Raw genomic sequence first — 17635 nt, 5'->3', positions numbered from 1 at the left:
CCCAGTTACCCTATCCCCCCACCCCCTCCCCTCCAGTAGCCTTCAGTTTGTTTCCTATGATTAAGAGTCTCTCTTATGGTTTGTCTCCCTCTCTAAGTTTCTCTTGTTTTATTTTCCCCTCTCTTCCCCTATGCTCCTCTGTTTTGTTTCTTAAATTCCACACATGAGTGAAATTATATGAAAATTGTCTTTCTCTGATTGACTTATTTCACTTAGTATAATACCCTCTAGTTCCATCCACATCATTGCAAGCGGCAAAATTTCGTTTTTTTGATGACTGAGTAATATTCCATCGTGTGTGTATATATATATATACCGCAACTTCTCTATCCATATATCTGTCAATGGACATCTGGGTTCTTTCCATCGTTTGGCTATTGTGGGCATTGCTGCTATAAACATTGGGGTGCAGGTGCCCCTTCAGATCACTACATTTGTATCTTTGGGGTAAATGCCAGTAGTGCAATTGCTGGTCCTAGGGTAGCTCTATTTTTAACTTCTTGAGGAAACTCCAAACTGTTTTCCAGAGTGGCTGCACCAGCTTGCGTTCCCACCAACAGTGTAGAGTGTTCCCCTTTCTCCACACCCTCGCCAACATCTGTCATTTCCTTACTTGTTTATTTAAGCCATTCTGACTGGTGTGAGGTTGTATCTCATTGTGGTTCTGATTTGTATTCCCCTGATGCCAAGTGATGTTGAGCATTTTTTCATGTGTCTGTGGCCATCTGTATGTCTTTTTTGGAGATACGCCTGTTCATGTCTTCTGCCCATTTCTTGATTGGATTACTTGTTCTTTGGGTGTTGAGTTTGATAAGTTCTTTATAGATTTTGGATACTAGCCCTTTATCTGATAAGACATTTGCAAATATCTTCTCCCATTCTGTCGGTTGTCTTTTAGTGCTCTCTACTGTTTCCTTTGCTGTGTAAAAGCTTTTATCTTGATGAAGTCCCAATAGCTCATTTTTGTCTTTGTTTCCCTTGCGTTTGGAGACATGTCTAGCAAGAAGCTGCTGTGGCCGAGGTCACAGAGATTGCTGCTTGGGTTCTCCTCTAGGATTTTGATGGATTCCTGTCTCACATTTAGGTCTTTCATCCATTTTGAGTCTCTTTTGTGTATGGTGTAAGGAAATGGTCCAATTTCATTCTTCTGCATGTGGCTGTCCAATTTTCCCAGCACCATTTGTTGAAGAGACTGTTTTGTTTTGTTTATTTCCATTGGATATTCTTTCCTGCTTTGTCAAAGATTAGTTGACCATAGAGTTGAGGGTCCATTTCTGGGTTCTGTGTTCTGTTCCATTGGTCTCTGTGTCTGTTTTTGTGCCAGTACCATACTGTCTTGATGATTACAGCTTTGTCTGAGTTCAATTCTTACTTGGTCTTTTAATACAATGCTGATTACAATGTTGATTTCCCAACATTTTCTTAAGATTTTTGCATCTGTCTCACAGTTATATCAGACTCTTAATTTCTTTTCTTGTGATAGCCTTGTTTGGTTTAAGAATCAAAGTTAAGCTATCATCTTCAAATGAGTTGAGTGGTTTTCCACCATTTTTTCGATGCTGTGGAAGAGGTTATGTAAGCTAGGAAGTATTCATTTCTTGGATGTCTGGTAGAGTTGTCCCTCATAATTATTAAATATACTTTGTATCTATAGTCATATGTCTTTTATTTTTCTTTCTGTTCTTTTTTTTTAAGATTTTATTTATTTATTAGAGAGAGAGAGAGCAAGAGAGCACAAACAAGGGGAGCAGCAGAGGGGGAGGGAGAAGCAGTTTCCCCGCTGAGCAGGGAGCCCGACATGGGCTGATCCCAGGACCCAGAGATCATGACCTAAGCCAAAGGCAGTGAGCTGCCTAACCAACTGAGCCACCCAGACACCCCATGTCTTTCATTTTTCTTAGTGTTTACTTTACCCTTTCTTTTTCTGTTTCGTTATATTTACCAAAGGATTATCCATTACATTGTGCTTTGCAAAGAAACCTCATTTCGTTTTAGAAACAAGGGCAAATTTGTTTTTGAATTATTAATGTTTAGTTTCAACCATTTTTTATTCCTTTACTCTATTTCAGTTGGATTTACTTTGTTTCTCTTTTATTAGCTTAGTTTTTTAAGTTTGAGCTCATTTGTTTTTGAACTTTACAATTATGTAATGGGTATTTAAGATTATAAATGTTCTGAGTACTGACTTGGTTGAATCTTTGCAGATTTCAGTATGTACTCTGATTCTGGATCATTTCCACATAATATGTCATCACCATTTTGACTTCCTGTTTAATCCAAAGGTAAGTAGAGTTTGGGGAGCTATTTTTTTTTATGGTTTCTAATTTTATTGTATTATAGTTAGTGAATGAGGCTATACAAAGTTAACATGTTAGAATTTGCTGAAATTTCTTTCATGGTCAATTTGTGATGAATTTTGTGCAAATTTCATGTGTATTCCATTTGTTTGTTGGGAGCAATTTGTTGATTTGTGTTATTAAAACCCTCCCTACATCCATAATTATTTTTTGTCTGCTTAATTAGTCATTTTCTGAAAGAGATGTGTAAAACTCTCCCAGTATTGCTATGTATTTATCAATTTATACTTGTGATGCTATCAGGATTTACTTTATATATTTCAATCTTGTGTTTAAGCATCTCGATAATCATTGCTATTATATCTTCTTGAGAGATTGCTCCTATTTCTTTTTATCACTTTTAATGCCTTTTATCTTGAATTCTATGTAGTCTGACACTTATGTTGTTACAACTATTTTCACTTTCTTTCCGTTTGCTTCATATATCTTTTTTCATTTCTTTATTTTCATTTTCTTTCGTCATTTTTTTTTAAAGTACATCTCTAGTTTAAAGTCTATGGCTGGATACTTTCTAAAAATGCAGTTCTAGATTCTGTTTTTTAATGGGCAAATTTAATCTGTTCATATTTATTGAGACTATGGATTATTTACAATTGGTCATGCCGTTTTGTGTTTTAGATTTCTGTATGTTATAGTTTTGCTTTTGTTTTTGCTTTCTGCTTTTTGCTCCATTTTATTTCCTTTACTTATTAGAAAGTTTTACATTCTACTTATATTTTTGTAAGTGCTTCAATTCCTTTAAATATTTAACATATATTCTTAAGCATACTTTTTTATTTTATTTTTATTTTTATTTTTATTTTTAAAGGTTTATGTATTTATTTATTTGACAGAGAGAGACAGCCAGCGAGAGAGGGAACACAAGCAGGGGGAGTAGGAGAGGAAGAAGCAGGCTCCCAGCGGAGAAGCCTGATGTGGGGCTCGATCCCAGAACGCCAGGATCATGCCCTGAGCCGAAGGCAGACGCTTAATGACTGCGCCACCCAGGTGCCCCTTAAGCATACTTTTTTAAAACAATGGCTAGAGTTCAATCTATTTTTTTAATTGAAGTATAGTTGACATTAAATATTATGTTTGTTTCAGGTGTACATTATAGTGATTCAATTATATACATTACAAAATACCACGGTAAGTGCAGTTACCATCTGTCACCATACGAAGTTATTATGACATTATTGACTATATTCCCTGTGCTGTATTTTTCATTCCCATAGAGTTTGTCTATATCAAAGCCCCTTGAACAGGAAACTTAGCATGTCTTTACTTTTCTCCTCTTTCATTCCACTGCACAACCATCCATGCTAAGATTTTTTACAATGTATTTTTTTATTGTGATAAAATATATATACCATAAATCTTACCATTTAAGCATTTTAAGTGTGCAATGCAGCGGCATTAAGCACACTCACATTGTTGTGCAAGCATCACCACTCTCCATTTCCAGAACTTTTTCATCATCCCAAACAGAACCTCTGTACCTATAAAACCATAATTCCTCTTTACTGCTTTCCTCCAGATCTTGGTAACCTCTATTATATTTTCTGTCTCTATATATTCATCTATTCTAGGTACATCATATATGTGAAATCATATAATATGTTCTTTTGTGTCTGGTTTATTTCACTTGGCATTATGTTTTCCAGACTCATCCATGTTGTAACATAGATCAGAATTTCATTTTTTTAAAGGCTAAATAATATTCTGTTGTATGAATATACCACATCTTGCTTATCCGCTCACCTGTTAATGAACATTTGGGTCATTTTCACCTTCTATCTAAGGTGAATAATGCTGCCATGAAGATTGATGTGCAAGTATGTTTGAGTCCCTGCTTTCAATTCTTTGGGGTATAAACTTACAAGTGGAGTTGTGGAATCATGGTAATTCTATGTTTAACTTTTGGGGAAACTACCAAAATATTTTCCACAGTGGTTCCACCATTTTACATTCTCACCAGCAATCCTCTGGGATTTCAATTTCTCCATATCATCCCCAACACTTGTTATTTTCCATTGTTTTGATGATGGCCAACATAATGGATGTGGAGCAGTATCTCATTGTGGTTTTAATTTGCATTTTCCTTAACGGCTAGTGATATTGAGCATCTTTTCATGCGCATATTGGCAATTGGCATATCCTTTTTGGAGAAATGCTTATTGAAGTTTTTTGCCGATTTTTCATTTTTGTTGTTTGTATTTTTGTTGTTAAGTTTTAGGAATTCTTTATATATATATATATATATATATATATATATATATATATATATATATATATTTGGATTTTCTCCCATTTTGTGAGTTGTCTTTTCACTCTTGATAGTGTCCTTTGATGCACAAGAGTTTTGAATTTTGATGAAATCTAAGTTATCTGTTTTTGCTTTTGGTGTCTAACCAACAAATCATCACCAAATCAAATGTCGTGAGGATTTCCCCCTATATATTTTTTCCCACTAGTTTTAGTATTCACATTTTGGTCTTCGATCCATTTTGAGTTAACTTTTGTATATGGTGTGAGGTAAGGAACCAATTTCATTCTTTTGCATGTGGAGATCCAATTTTCCTAATTTTCCTAATACTATCTGTTGAAAAGACTGTCCTTTCCCCCATTGAATGATGTTATTATGGGCTGAATTATATTCCCCCCACCCCAAATTTATGTGTTGAAGTCCTAACACCCAGTACCTCAGAATCTGACCGTATTTGGACATAGGACCCTTAAAGAAGTAATTAAAGTTAAACGAAGTCATATGGATGGACCTTAGTCTATAGGACTGTGTTTGGAGTTGAGTCTTCAAAAAGTGATCCAGTTGAAGTGAAGCTGATAGGGTGAACCCTTAATCCGATATAACTGATCAGATGTCCTTATCAGAAGAAAAACAGACATTAGGAATGTGTTCTCATAAAGAAGAGGCCACTTGAGAACACAATAAGAAGATGGCCACTTGTAGGCTAAGGAGAGAGGCCTCAAGAGAAATCAAACCAAATTTAATAATATTAAGTCTTCCAATTCATAAGCATGAGATGTCTTTCCATATCATCACCAAGAGTAACTGTTGATATTACCTGGGTTTAGTTCTAGAAATTTTTGTTTGTTTTGGGGAGTTTTTTTTTTTACAGTAAACATTTATATACACCTAAATATAGATATGATATAGCACAGAAAATACACATACATACGCATACATGTACTTTTGTGCATGCACAAACACATGTGTGTTTCACCTCACTGCTTCTTGAAACTCACTTATTCCTTATGGAGTCATATTTCTTCTTATTGGAAACATCCTTAATTATTTCAGAGACAGTCTACTTTGTCTGGACATGAAATTCTAGCTCTGTTATTTCCCATTAACATTTATAGAGGTATTGCTTGTCTTTTTTTTTTTTTTCAAGGTTTTATTTATTTGAGAGAGAGAGACTGATTGAGAGCACGTACAAGCCAGGGAAGAGGCAGAGGGAAGGAGAAGCAGACTCCCCACTGAGCAGGGAACCCTATCCAGGACTTGATCCCAGGACCTTGGGATCATGACCTGAGCCCTGAAAGCAGATACTTAAGACTGAGCCACCCAGGTGCCCCTATTGCTTGTTTTCTTACATCCAGCATAGCTGATAAGGGCTCACGTCAATCTGAGTTTCTTTCCTTTGTAGACAATCCTTTTTTTCTCCCTGATAGGATTTAGGATTTTTTCTTTGTTATTCTGAAATTTTGCTACCATGTGTCTACATAGAGCTGGCTGAGAGGAAGAGTAGGGGACAGGGTACGTAGGGGTTCAACCCCTATGTGTCTTAGGGGCTCTCAGTATCCACCTTGTCCGAGGATGGGGTTCTCTTGGTACCGCCCTCTTATTATGAGAACAGTGACCTTCTCCGTAATCACATGTACCTTCTGCCTTTTAGGGACTCCACACAATTTCTGGCCCAGAAGAGGTTCTTCTTCTTGTTTTTGATTGATTATAGATTTATTTCATTTTTAAGTTGTATTTTTCAAATATAAGAACTAAAACAATCAAATTTTTGAAAGAAACATAAACTGTCTTTACCATCTTAGGCTAACAAAGGTTTCTTAAATAAGACACAAAAAGCATAAACTATAAAAAAATTAATAAATTTTACTCCACCAAAATGAAAATCTTTTGTCCTTTGGAAGACATTCTCAAAATAATGAAGAAACAAGCCACAGACTGGGGGAAGATATTTGCGAAACACCTATCTGATAGAGGAATCATGAGCAGAATACGTAAAGAACTATTACAACAATTAGAACAAAAGGGTCCTAGAGCGCCTGGATGGCTCAGTTGTTAAGCATCTGCCTTCGGCTCAGGGCGTGATTCTGGGGTCCTGGGATCGAGTCCCGCATTGGGCTCCCTGCTCTGCTGGGAGCCTGCTTCTTCCTCTCCCATTCCCCCTGTTTGTGTTCCCTCTCTCTCTGGCTGTCTCTCTGTCCTTTTTTTTATTATTATTGAGGAAAAGATGTAAGCAGACTCTTCATCAGCGAAGGGGTCTGGATGGCAAAGAGACGCATGGCAAGATGTCCAACATCATTAGAATTAGGGAAACACAAGTTAAAGCTACAGTGAGATATCGCTACACATTAGCTGGAATGGCTAAAAAATAAAAAGTGCTAGTGAGGGTCTAGAACAACTGGAGTCCTCATTCATTGCTGAGAAGAATGCAAAATGGTGCAGCCACTTTGAAAAACAGTTTGGCGCTTTCCCACCAGGGCCCGGCAGCACGGCTCCCGAGAAGGGTGGAGAGAAGAAGGGCCGTTCTGCCGTCGACGAGGTAGTGGCCAGAGGATACACCGCCAACATTCGTAAGCGCATCCGTGGAGTGGGTTTCGAGAGGCGAGCTCGTCGGACACTCAAAGAGATCCGGACGTTTGCCGTGAAGGAGATGGGAACCCCAGGTGTGCACGTTGGCACCATGCTTAACAAAGGTGTGTGGGCCGAAGGAATAAGGAATGCTCCACACTGTATCTGCGTGCGGTTGTCCAGACAACGTAACGAGGATGAAGATTCGCCAAACAAGCTCTACACACTGGTCACCTATGTACCTGTTGCCACTGTCAAAAATCTACAGATAGGGGCGCCTGGGTGGCACAGCGGTTAAGCGTCTGCCTTCGGCTCAGGGCGTGATCCCGGCGTTATGGGATCGAGCCCCGCATCAGGCTCCTCCGCTGGGAGCCTGCTTCTTCCTCTCCCACTCCCTCTGCTTGTGTTCCCTCTCTCACTGGCTATCTCTATCTCTGTCAAATAAATAAATAAAATAAAATAAAAAATCTACAGACAGTGGGGACGAGAACTAGTCGCTGATTGTCAAATAAAGGTATAACACCGCAAAGAAGAAAAGAAAAACAGTTTGGCAATTTTTAATAAAGTAAAATATACGCATACCATAAAACCCAGCAGTCCTACCCGTACTCCTAGGGCAGTTTCCCAGGAGACGTGAAAACATGTCCATGCGAGATCTGTGTGAGTGTGTGTAGCTGTCTTATTTGTAATTGTCCAAAGCCGGGAATGACCCACGTGTCCATCAACTGGTGAACAGATGAGCAAATCCCAGCACTTTCATACTATGGACTACTACTCAGGAATCCAAAAAGAGCTCCTGACACACACGACATGGATGAATCTCGCAAACATTATGCTAAGTGGAAAAAAAAAGCCAGATAAAAAGGTTTATATTGCATGATTCCTATCAAATGACATTTTGGAAAAAGCACAACTGTAAGGACAGAAATCAGGAAGGGAATATACTGTAAGGGGCACAAGGGGACTTTCTCAGGGTGGGGGGGATGGAAGTGTTTTACATCTGCATTGTGGTGGGGATATGACTATATGCACTTGTCAGAAGTCACAGCTATACATTTTTAAAAGGAGTGAATTTTTAATATTTATTATTTTTATTTTTTTAAGATTTTATTTACTTATTTGAGAGAGAGAGAGCATGAGGGGGGAAAGGGGCAGAGGGAGAAGCAGACACCCCGCCAAGCAAGGAGCCCAGTGCAGGGCTTGATCCCAGGACCCTGGGATCATGACTTGAGCTGAAGGCAGATGCTTAATGGACTGAGCCACCCAGGCACCCCAGGAGTGAAATTTGTATATGTAAATTATGCCTCAAAAAATTCTGACATTTAAAAAAAGGGTTTTTTTTTTCCTGTGATTTCTAGCACTTGAGCCAAAAGAGAGAGTGGTAGCTTGTGCTCAGTTGGTCATCTTGAAATGACACTCAGCACAAGATTTTTAAGCAGCACAAGCATCAGCATCCACTTCAGAGCTCCCTGGGTCAGTCTCGCTCTCCTAGGAAGATGGTAATGTCTGTGGAGCCTGGACCAGGGGGACCGGCCATCTTGGTTTGCCCAGGACGGAGAAGGCGTTTCCTGGGACATGAGACTCAAGTATAACACTGAAAGGCCTGGGCAAATTGGGAGGAGTTGGTCCCCCCAGCGAAGGACTGCTTCAGATTCCATTTTTAATCCATCTACAGTACCTAGCAGGGGAAGAGGCACAAACTTGTTGACGGGTGTGTTGTTCAAGAGACGGTCAACAGGCTAGTGACCAGGTTCAGGTGCCTGCCACACAAGGCGTGTGGCCCCCAAGGTCATCATGAGTCAGAAGCAATCTTGGCAAATCCCAAACTCCTGCATCCTGCTGGAGAACCGCCCCGACAGGCTCAGTGTGGGATCCTTTGTCAGCCCTGAGGCATTTCCTCTGTTGGCCTATAACCTAACCTCTTAGCAGTTCAGTTTCTTCATTTATTAACTCAAGTTTGAGTTAAGAGTTAAGTTTGCCGCATCTGATTTAGTCTTTGCAAAAGCCCTTGGAGGAAGCGCGGCTACCCCTTTCGACAGGTGCAGTCTCAGAGGCTCTGCGTCCAAAGCCACACGGTTAACACAATGGCAAATTGGGGTCCGGACCCCAGTCCTGCTTGTTCTGAGCTCAGATACTGAGGCATTTTCCCAAATATCAGGCTAAGTAGCCTATGAAAATGGATAGAAGGCATTCAAGCATTAGTTTTCTGCCTCACTTACCTCTTCCTCCCTTCCCCCAAAATGGAAGGAAACTTTTCTCCCCACAGGTGACTCTATCAGCCAACAAATACAGTTCACTGTATTTAGATTTTCCTGAGTAAGAACTAAGGAAAGAAGAACTTTCCTGGGGGCAGGAGAGAGGGGGAAATGTTGGATAGTCGTGACTGCTAGGCTGGGAGGCGGAAGGTTGGGAGAGGGGTTGCCCTCAGTCTGCGTGGCTGATGCTGTAGCTGGGCCTGTAATCTTTCAGGAAGCTCCCTCCTGTCTGGTCTCCTCTGCCACCAACAACCCAGCACTTGCAGGATGCCTGACCTGGGATTGGCCTGTAACCTGTGGTTGGTGACAAAGCAAACTTGGCTGCCCAGGGCTCAGCCTGGCGCTCCCCCTGGGGCCCTGTAGCCTCGTTAGGTGGTATGTGCCAGGCAGGGCCACTGGGACAGGACCCAGGAGGTCAGCAGCTGGCAAGCATCCTGCAGCCCAGCCCACGAGAAGGTAGGAAAGAATCCCAAACTCCTGAGTGCCTGGGGATGGAACATTCTGCCTTGCTGGCTGTGATTTTCCTCCCCCCTTCCTTGGCAAAGCGAAATAATTAGGTGCATCTCGGCAGCTAAGTCAAAATTAATTTTGCTTCCCTCTGCAATGCGAGTCCAGCTGAGTTGGTCAGGGAGGGGCCCTGGAAAGGTATTTCCACCTTGGCTTGACTTATTAGCTTAGTAGAAATGGACTTTTTGTTCTTACTGGTAGGTTATTAAAACCCTCAAGGAATGTGCAGAAGGCAAATTTAGTTTGAGGAGCCCAGTGGGCCGAGGAAAGGCTGAATAAATAGTGCAGCTGTTTGGATAGCTGGGGTGTTGGAGAGAGGGAGCGTTTGAGGAAGGGCTGCCCCAGGGCCACATCTCCCGCGTGGCTCCTGGGGCTCCACCCGGAGAGGGTCTGCCGGCAGGGTCTGCTGCCCTCAGCCCCATTCCCTTCCCCTGGGTGAGTGGCTCCTCGCCTTCTCCCTGGAGGCCTGAGAAGTGCACTAGCCTCTCGCCCTTGGACTTGATCGCCGCTGAAATCTCTCCCGGTTGAGGAGTGCAGGAGGAAAGGGAGAGGTGACTCGGGGTGACTGGGGAGATGGGGGAATGCCACATCTAGTATGTTCTGACACTCTCTGGAGCAGCGAGCCCTCAGTAGGGTGAAGCAGGCTCCCAGTGCAGGAGGCTCCCAGGGAGGAGGCGGCCCTGTGACCTGTCGCTTGTAAAGGGCTTGATTGAGCTGTGACTCAGAGGCGCAGGGTTGGTTATCCATAATTACAGCCTCGTGTGCTGTTGCGTCTTGTCCAAATGCAGAGATCTCTTTGGCCCCAGAACCTCCTTGCCCCTTCTAAGTGGGAGAGGCATTTCTAAAACACAAATGCTCACATCTCCCTACACTCAACTGCACAAAGGCAAGAATCACCTTTCTAGAAGACGTGTGCTCGCTCCTGGAGCCCAGGGGAGCTTTTCTGAACGTGATAGTGATCATGTCAGCCCTCCTCCAGATCTTTAGCAAGACCTAAAAGCCCTGCTGATCTGGCTCCTGCCCACCTCTCAGCCCCTTCTATCAGCCATGATCTCTACGCCCAGTCATTCAATTAGCGCAACAAATAGTAGTGAGCGCCTACTGTGTGCCAGACATGCTCTAGGCATCGAGGATATTCACGTGAACCAAGTAAAGTCCCTGCTTTCATGGCATTTATATCCTAGAAGGGGAGTAAGGCAAAATGTATAGCACGTTGTTGTCTGGCAGTAAGTGTAAAGGAGAAAAACAAAACAGGGAGGGGACAAGGGAGTCCTATTTCATAAGGATGATCAAGGAAAGTCTCACTTACAATGTGTCATTGGAACAAAGGTCTAAAAGAAGAGAAAGGTTGGGTACCCTGGGTGGCACAGTCTGTAAGTGACTGACTCTTGGTTTCAGCTCAGGTCTGATCTCAGGGTTATGAGACTGAACCCCACATTGGACTCCACACTCAGAATGGGGTCTGCTTGGGTTTCTCTCTCCCTCTCCCTCTGCCCCTTGCAGCCCCACTCCCCATGTGCACACATGCACGCTCTCTCTCAAATAAATAAATTAATTAAAAAAAATAAAAGAAGAGAAAGGGCAAGTCAGATATCTGGGGCAAGGACATGCCAGGTAGAGACCAGTACGTGGAAAGGCCCTGAGGTGGGAACATTCTTTCCATGCTCCAGAGCAAGGAGGACAGTGTGGGTGTAACAGACCGTTGAGATCAAAGAAGAACCTGGGAGCTCGCACTTTTGTTCTTATTCGAGTGAGATGGAGGGTTTCGAGCTGAGTAAGGCTATGACTCTGACATATTTTAAATGGATCCTCTGCCACTTTGTTAACAATGAAATGAAGGAGGGCAGCAGCAGGATCAAGGAGAGCAGTTAGGAAGCTCTTACAGTCATCCAAGAGAGGGGTGAGGGAGGCTTGGGCATGGTCCTATTGGTGGAGGTGGTCAATGGTGGCCAAAATCCAGACCTGTTTGGCACAGCTGTCAGGACTGAGCATGACAGAAACAGGAGTCAGAGATGACTCCAAGTTTTGGGCCGAAACAACTGGAAAGATGAATTGACCACTTACAGATGTGCCAAGACTGCAGGAGAAGCAGGTTTGGGGGTAAGAGCAGGACTTTGGTGTTGGACGTGTTAAATTTGCGATCAGTACTAGACATCCCAGAGAAGGTGTCAAGTAGGCATTTGGATGTTCAAGTCTGGAATTCAGGGGAAAGCTCTAGGAGTCATCAGCTGTAGGAGGTATTTAAAGCCAGGAGCACCCCGTTAACACTGTCCTTATTTAAATTCATGACCGCCCACCTCAATAGGCTCTTGAGAAGACAAAGAAATCCAAGGACAGAGCTCTGGGGCACTTCAGTGATTTGGGGTCAGGAAGATGAAAAAGAGTCACAGAAGGCAAGGGTCACAGAAGGAGTGGCCAATGAGGCAGGAGGAAAAGCAGGAGAGGGTGGTGTCCTGGATGCCAGGGAGGGAGAGCGTTTCAAGGAACAAGTGACCAACTGGGTTAAAAAGTCCTGAGGGGCCAAGTGAGATGGGAACTGAGAATCAATTACGTGGCAAGTAATTGGTCACCTTGAGAAGGTGTGTTTTGTGGAGAAGTGAGAGAAAAGGGCTGATGGAAGTGGGGTCAAGAGAGAGTGGAGGATGGGAATCGAAGACAGTACAGGTAACTCTTTTAAGAGTTTACTGCAAAGAAGCAGAGAAATAGGGGCAGGAGCTGGTAGGGGACATGGCACTAGAAGAGGACTGTTTTTAAAAGACAGAAATAGCATCATATCTGTAGGCTAATGGGAGTGACCTGATGGAGGAAGAAAATGTGATGATGAAGGAGAGACGCTATTGGACTAAGGCCCTTGGGTAGACAAAAGAAGATGGGCTCTAGTTTCTAGGTAGAGGGTTTGGCTTCAGATAGGAGCACGAACAGTTCATCCACAGGAACAGGAGGAAACGTGCAATATCCGGATCCACATTTCAGTTGGCAGGTGTGGTAAGAGCCTATGAAAGCTCTCTTGCAAGTTGTCTTGGAGAGTGGGAGGGCGAATGAACAAGGGAAATGAGGTAGGATTGCAGGGGAGCCCTAAGTGTCCACTTGACCTTAGTTGGCTATGAATTTAGAGTAAGGTCAGTTAGCATGCTTGATGTTTTCTAGGCATGTTTAGCTGTTGTCGTAGAGGTGTTAAATAGGTGGACAGCTAGATTTAACCAAAGTTGGGGTTTTTCTAGAAGAGTACAGTGAGGGGTGCCAGGGTGGCTCAGTCATTAAGCATCTGCCTTCAGCTCAGGGTGTGATCCTGGGGTCCTGGGATCAAGCCCCGCATCGGGCTCCTTGCTCAGTGGGGAGCCTGCTTTTTCCTCTCCCACTCCCCCTGCTTGTGCTCCCTCTCTCACTGGCTGTATCTCTCTCTGTCAAATAAATAAATAAATAAAATCTTTAAAAAAAAAGAAAAAAAAGAGTACAGTGAAGGAAGAGGAGGCAAGAGAGTTGAGGGTATGCAAACGAGTCGCTATAATGATTGACCAGATCATCTAAACTGGGTGAGAGGGGCATTGGGAAAGCGGAGGGGAAGGGAAGGTTGGGTAAGTCTCAGGAGATGGAAGAATTATTGGAGTTCAGGTACCAGGGGAGTGAACTGGGAAGATAAGAGGTGTGGAATTGAGATTATGGAGTTTATGGTAATAACATCTCTGGGGCATGACCATGACGGTGAGCCCCGGAAGTGAGGGGAAGACAGGATGACTAGGAGTGAGGAGGCGAAGAAGAGACCAGGTGTGCCAGATTGCCTGTTGACTTCAGGCTCCCTTCCCCTCTGTGCTCTGCCCAGTACTGCAGGGGCTAGAATTTCCCAGAATCTCCTGCCAATACGCTTCTGAGTTTGTTTCCACAAACGAGGAGGCACTTATGATAGACTTGGAAGTAGAAGAGAAGCAGAAATATTATTGTTTCTCCAGCAGGGCAGTGCTGGACAAGTACACAAGCTGTGGGTTCATCGACAGATTTGCAGAACTCTGTGGGTGGCTTCTGTCGCATCACCTGCCTTCCTAGTGGAGTCAGGTCACTGTGGAAAGCTTCCTGTGTTTCCTGTACCTTCCTGACTTTCTGAAAGCAGGTATCGAATTTGAATTCTATGGCAGCTTCTCTGACCTGTCTTTCAGCCTTTATTTATTTATTTATTTATTTATTTATTTATTTATTTATTTATTTATTAAACCTTTAACTCCTTGTATTGAATACTTTGTGCTTGAAATACCTGGAGGGGTTTCTGGTTGCTTGCTTTCTTTGTTGTTTTTTAATACACCAGATTCCTCCTACCAGAGGTTTTTGTCCCTGCTGCCTTCCCCAACCCCCCTATTCAAAATGCTCTGCTCCGATGCCCCTGCCTCAGCTCTGAGCTCAGGTGATCCTTCCTAGTCAACCTTGTTCCAATTATTTATTGCTGCATAATGAGCTACCCCAAAATGTATAAACAACAACCATTTTACTATGGTCAGGAATTCGGACAGGGCACAGTAGGCATGGCTTCTCTGTGGTCCACATGTCTGGGGCCTCAGTGTGGAAGATGTGAACAGCTGGGGTAACTTGGCTGGCTGAGGACTAGAATCATCTGGAGACATCTTAACTCTCACATGTTTGGTGCCTGGACTGGGATGGCTCACAGGCTGGGCTCAGCAGGGACTGCCAACTTGTGCCCACATGAGTCCTCTCCATGTGGCTTGGACTTCCAAGCATGGTGGGCCCAGAGCCATTGGACTTCTTACAGGGTAGCTCAGGGTTCCGGAAGTGAGTGTTCCAGTGAACGGAGCAGAGGGACTTTTATGTTCTCACCTCTGAAGTCATATATCGGTACTTCCAGTGGACTCGGCTGAAGCAAGCACGAGCCACCCAGACTCAAGAGGAAGAACATAGACTCTTCTTCTCCATGGGAGGAATGTCAAAATCCCGACTTTTGTTTCTTTCAGTATTCGGCTCCTTGTTTGTAGTCATTGCGATGAGAGCATAAGTCAGGGCTTGCACATTCTAATGAATGGCTCCCGCAGCCAGGCAGGGGAGCAAAGCTGGCCAGGTATAAGAGACATGAATGGCTAGGGAACCAGAGAATGTTCCAGCTCTTGGAAGTAACCAGCCACCTCTCGGCACTGGTTAATTGTTATCCCTAGGGAAGGCATGCCTAGTGCTGCTAGAGCTTCCAATTTTTCAGGAGGATCCAGAACTCAGGGTGTTTATGTAAAGCTTTCCAATTTTAACAAGGCTGTGCCGGCCAACTGCCTGGAACCTAGTAGGCTCAATAAATAATTGTGGAAGAAATAGAAAAGTATCCCTGAAGTCCTCTCACACACCCGCCCCCATGCCCACTGCCATTCCTGTCCTGGGTTTCTGCTGACAACGAGAAAAAAGAAAATGTATCATGATGTGAGGAGTGTGGGCGGGGCGTTCCCACCCCTTGGTCAGGGTGCTGTAGGCGATGATGGGGCAAGACTAAGAAACTGGGCTCCCACATGGGCCTGGCCATTTGGTATGATCCACACGGCAGCTCAAGAGGACACTGTGACCTTCCTCTGCTTTCTTTGTCTTCTAAATGCTTAAAATGATCTGAGATACAATGAACGAAGGTCTGGCTCCTCTCACACAACACGTTACATCTCTTTTGTTTTGTTCGCTCTGTGTCCAGGGCCTAGAGAAGCCCCCTGCCATAGAAAGCGCTCAGCGGCTTCTTACTTAGTGAAGGGATGTCAAGGGGGTATTAGGGGTAAGGCCCAGGGGGCAAAACACCCAGGGACAGGTCCCCGGATATATGAGGAAGCTGGGATTAAAATATACACATAGACACACGCACACCCAGTTTGGTACAAAATAGGACTACCGCTGATGCTTTAGTATGGAAGGTGTTCCTTGTACTCTAGCGTCAGGTTTTTGAAAACGCTTGTGCAATTTAAAAATGCATGTTAAAATCAGTTTCCCTATAGGATATTACAGGAAAGAAGGGGATTAAGAGATTTCGGAAATCCTTGGGAAACATTACAAGCTTCATGATTCTCGTCTATTTCAGGCAAAACTGTGAATATTTAAATACGGGATATAAATGCAGAGCCTGGGGATGGAGAGAGCGAGGAGCAGAGTTTCAGCGGAAGGGGGGCTTGGCCTCCCTAAATTTGCCTGGGGGTTCATAGCAACAGAGACTATTCCGTTTTCCCTTTTTTTTTTTTTTTTTTTTTAGTTGTTTTAAAGACATTTGGAAGTTTTGATCTTTTTCCAGGCAGAGCTCACGTAGCCCCGCCAGCTGGGAAGTCAGAAGTTTTGTTTTGTTGTGTCACAAAGGTATGGGGTGTGGTGCCAGTGAGCGCAGACAGAGCACAAAGTCCCTTCCTCCGGAGACTGATGGCCTCAATCCGCAGCTGCTCACCGGTGGCCAGCCGTCCTCCCCCTCGGTCCACTGATGTCAGCGGTGCTGGGGACACAGAGGTGGCAGCCTATTGTGATGTCACTGGCAACAGCATGTTCAAGAGAAAGCCAGCCCTGCACAGAGAACCGAATATCCTTCCAGTCTTTCTTCTACGGAACTGGGCTTGGAACCGGACTTGCCTGACCCCAAACCCTTTCACTCTCCGTGAGTTTTGCAGATGAGCCTTAAGTCTTTTCACACCTTCAGTGGATACAGCCCCCTAATAAATGGTACTCATTTCTCAGAGGCAAGAAGTTAGGACAGTCTCTGGGGGTCCGCCCCCACCCGGCCCCAAGTCACACACAGCGGGTCGCGTGGTCTATCTGCTCGCCATCCAAGGCAGAATTCCAGCAGCAGCTCGGGGCGCAGCTCCCCAGCTTGGTGGGGTCTAGTAAGAGGGATGCTCTCCCCTCCCCCGCGCACCAGGGGGCCGCCCAGCTGCCTGCCCCTGTAACAGCACGGGGAGCGCGGGGGACCCTCAAGAAGTGGGTGTTCGTGGAGGAGTAGCCACGACTGAGCCCCCCCTGGGCGCCAGCTGCAGGGCCGGCTTCTCCCCCAACACATTCTCCTTTAACCCTTACAGCAACCCTAAAAGGCAGGCGCGCTTCCCACCTTACAGACGAGGAAACTGAGGTTTTAGGAGCAGCGCGGACTCGTCCACACTCACAAAGCTACCTAGCAGAGGAGCTAGGATTTGAATGGAGTTAATCTGCCTCCGTAGCAGTTCCTGTGGTAGAAACCACGGAGCGGGGGCGGGGGCGGGGGGGGGGTGCGATTGCCACGTGGGGGCGGCGCGGGGGGCGGGGGCAATGCTTAAGGTGCCTGTTCCCAGCGCTGAGGGCATCCAGAGCAGAGCCGGCGGCCTTTGATCTGGGGGGGGGGGTGGACGTGGGGAGGCAGCGTCCTGGCAGGGGAGGAGGAGGAGCGAATGAAGGGAAACAGGTCTGGCGGTAGGTGGGTCGCTCGGCAGGCTGGATGGCAAGCTCCTCTGGGCCCCTTGGGGTTTGGAACTGGAGGGCGCTGAGGGCAGGGCCACGTGCAGAGGTCACGGCTGGGCTCAGCCCGACCTGAGCAGTCCTTGCTGTGGTGGTTTTCAGCAGGACCCACCAGACGTGCCCTAGCAGCTTCCGGGCTTCCTCAGGCCTTCCCTGTCTCCTTCCTAAGTCACTGGGCTAAGAGAACAGAACATGCCCACAGGGCCAGCTGCCCAGCCGGAGCCTCAAGCAATTCTAGCGCGCAGGCAAGCGAGAGAAGAGAAAGGAATAATCTG

The 17635-nt window shown here is 44.8% G+C and overlaps 1 pseudogene; it reads left to right on the top strand.

Moving 5' to 3' along the window:
* The first annotated feature begins 5290 nt into the window (after positions 1–5290).
* On the top strand, positions 5291–7465 carry LOC123785656 (large ribosomal subunit protein eL31 pseudogene; annotated as a pseudogene).
* The last annotated feature ends 10170 nt before the right edge of the window (positions 7466–17635 follow it).

This window comes from Ursus americanus, chromosome 2 (assembly GCF_024610735.1).
Source record: "Ursus americanus isolate L20-20 chromosome 2, mUrsAme1.1.p, whole genome shotgun sequence".
NCBI classification, from domain to species: Eukaryota; Metazoa; Chordata; class Mammalia; order Carnivora; family Ursidae; genus Ursus; species Ursus americanus.
Note: the sequence above shows the minus strand (reverse complement) of the source record. Positions and strands in the feature narration are given on the sequence as shown.